The sequence below is a fragment of the Eptatretus burgeri genome, chromosome 1, assembly GCF_056783735.1.
Source record: "Eptatretus burgeri isolate ZD-2024b chromosome 1, Ebu_testis_v1, whole genome shotgun sequence".
NCBI classification, from domain to species: Eukaryota; Metazoa; Chordata; class Myxini; order Myxiniformes; family Myxinidae; genus Eptatretus; species Eptatretus burgeri.
In genome coordinates this window covers 98,580,302-98,582,999 of record NC_140961.1, presented here as the reverse complement: position 1 = coordinate 98,582,999, position 2,698 = coordinate 98,580,302, and the positions used below count along the sequence as shown (strand labels likewise).

The window sequence follows — 2,698 nt, the reverse complement described above, 5'->3', positions numbered from 1 at the left end:
GGCATCCGGCCATAAAACATTGCCTCAAGAAAAAGCCAAACCCCTGCACAGCAGGGAAAAATGGCTGTAAAAACGGTCATTTTTTTATTTCCCCTTTGAACCTAGGGGCTCTCTATTCAAATAGCCCATACAACAAGATAAAGATTTGTTAAAGGTGATTCTAAAGAAATATCTGAAACGTCGAAGCCTCGGGGCACTCTCTATTCAAATAACCCATACAACAAGATAAAGATTTGTTAAAGGTGATTCCAAAGAAATATCTGAAACGTCTAAGCCCCGGGACACTCTTTATCAAATAACCCATACAACAAGATAAAGATTTGTTAAAGGTGATTCTTAAGAAATATCTGAAACGTCTAAGCCTCGGGGCACTCTTTATCAAATAACCAATGCATATTGTTTAGCTCACTCATTGAACCTATAAACATTTGTTCATTCTCAAATTCCTTCAATAGTTTAATTTTCTTTGCACAATAATCCCCATCTAAAATATTGAAAAACAAAACATTTGAATCTTTATATTTTTTAAGATACCCCTTTTGTGCCATTACGAAATGATAAACTTCTCTTAATGATCTCATCTGGCCACCGCCCGAGTTGCAAATCATTTTTGTACATAAACCACGCCATAAAAAAGTTTTGTTTCAAATGTTTTCAGTTCATGCCGTGAAAATGAGGAAGTGTTTTTTTGACACGGCCGTGCTGTGTGAATGAGGAAGTGGTTTTGGACTGTCATGCTGTGAAAAAATAGGAACTATTCTGTGAGACAAGGTCTCGTGTTTATATTTTATCTCAGAACACGAACTGAAAACTTTTTTTATGGCGTGGTTTATGTACAAAAATGATTTGCAACTCGGGTGGTGGCCAGATGAGATCATTAAGAGAAGCTTGTCATTTCCTGTGGCCACACCCAATGATTAAGCAATCTCCTCATCGTTGCTTTATAAGCGGTTCGCCAGACAAAGTTTCTGCCAGACGGGATTTTCATTTTTACAACTGAGGCATGGGCGATCTTTCTTCCGATGAAGACAACAGCCCACTACAGAGTTGCTAAGTTTGTGTATGGTTTTCTCTTTGAACGATGAAGCAAATGATTATTAATTAAATCATGATAATTCTGATATATATTTTTTCCCTGACAGGGCATTGGAAGAAATTGAGTTTACATATCACGACGTGGTTCATGAAATTAATACTCTTATTGAAGAGATCAATGATTTTAGAAGAGAATTGAAAGACATTTACAATGAGTGGCACGAAGTCTTATCACGTCCTCTCATCTCGAAGGAATTAAACCAATGGTGAGACACGTGTGTGTGTGTGTGTGTGTGTGTGTGTGTGTGTGTGTGTGTGTGTGTGTGTGTGTGTGTGTGTGTGTGTGTGTGTGTGTGTGTGTGTGTCTCTCTCTCTCTGTCTGTCTTTCTACCTACCTCTCTCTGCTCTTATTGAAGAGGCCAATGATTTATAATGACTGGTCTCTGATCTCAAATGAATTAAACCAATGGTGAGGCACGTGTGTGTGTGTCTATGTGTGTGTGTATGTGTGTGTGTGTGTGTGTGTGTGTGTGTGTGTGTGTGTGTGTGTGTGTGTGTGTGTGTGTGTGTGTGTTGCTTTCCCTGTCTGTTTGTATCTCTCTCTGTCTGTCTCTTCATCTATACCCTTGACTTATTATTTTTTTTTCAGCACTATCGCACAACATCAGCTGTTGAAGCAATCTTGTACAACACATGATTTTCTGGAGGTAAATATTTCTGAATTATTATTAATATCACTCGTACAACACATGATTTTCTGGAGGTAAATATTTCTGAATTATTATTAATATCACTCTCTCTTTAGAATGTCGCCTTATGTTGGTTGCATCATTAGTTTGGACGTGGTTTTGTCAGTACACTGGAATTCATTTTATTGACCTTGAAAGGATGACAGGCTCCTGGTGTGTTAATTCAGTGGTCAACGAGGCTTACTCATATTACCATGTAATTATCTTTATAAAACCTAATTATTATCTACTTTTTGTTTCAAAACAGAATATGGTGTCTGAGTTTCGAAATCACAAGACATCTGAAGAAGATTGCTGGGAAAGATTATACATTCTCGCAAATGAATATTTAATATTTTCAATATTAATAAATTATATTTGTTTTGTTTACAATTACTTGATTCTGAATTACAAAAAAAGAATCAAGACATGAAGGAGGGGGGGGGGGGGGGGGGGGGTAGGTGCGCTCCCCCAATGACCCATCACCCCCTCATCCCATCCCTCCCCTCCCCATGTGTGTGTGTGGGGAAGGGGGTGGGAGGAGGGGGGTGGTGGGACAAGGGGGGGGGCGCACAGGGGGGATGAGGGGGTGGGGCTTGTGTGGGCGTGGCTTGTGTGGGCGGGGCTTCGGTGGGGCGGGGCTTCGGTGGGGGCTTGTGTGGGTGGGGTGTGTGTGGGAGGGGCTTGTGTGGGCGGGGTGTGTGTGGGTGGGGCTTGTGTGGGTGGGGCTTGTGTGGGCGGGGTTTATGTGGGTGGAGCTTGTGTGGGAGGGGTTTATGTGGACAGGGTTTATGTGTGTGGAGTTTTTGTGTGGAGCTTGTGTAGGCAGGGCTTATGTGGGAGGGGTTTATGTGGGCAGGGTTTATATGGGCAGGGGTTTATGTGGGTGGAGCTTGTGTGGGAGGGGTGAATGTGGATGAGGCTTATGTGGATGA

The 2,698-nt window shown here is 41.8% G+C and overlaps 1 long non-coding RNA gene across 1 annotated transcript; it reads left to right on the top strand.

Annotated features, from left to right (window-relative positions):
* Nucleotides 1-868: 868 nt before the first annotated feature.
* LOC147035035 (uncharacterized) lies at nucleotides 869-2,193 on the top strand. Its single transcript, XR_015061101.1, has 3 exons — nucleotides 869-1,301; nucleotides 1,685-1,742; nucleotides 2,032-2,193. It is a non-coding gene; the product is annotated as an uncharacterized LOC147035035 (long non-coding RNA).
* Nucleotides 2,194-2,698: the final 505 nt, after the last annotated feature.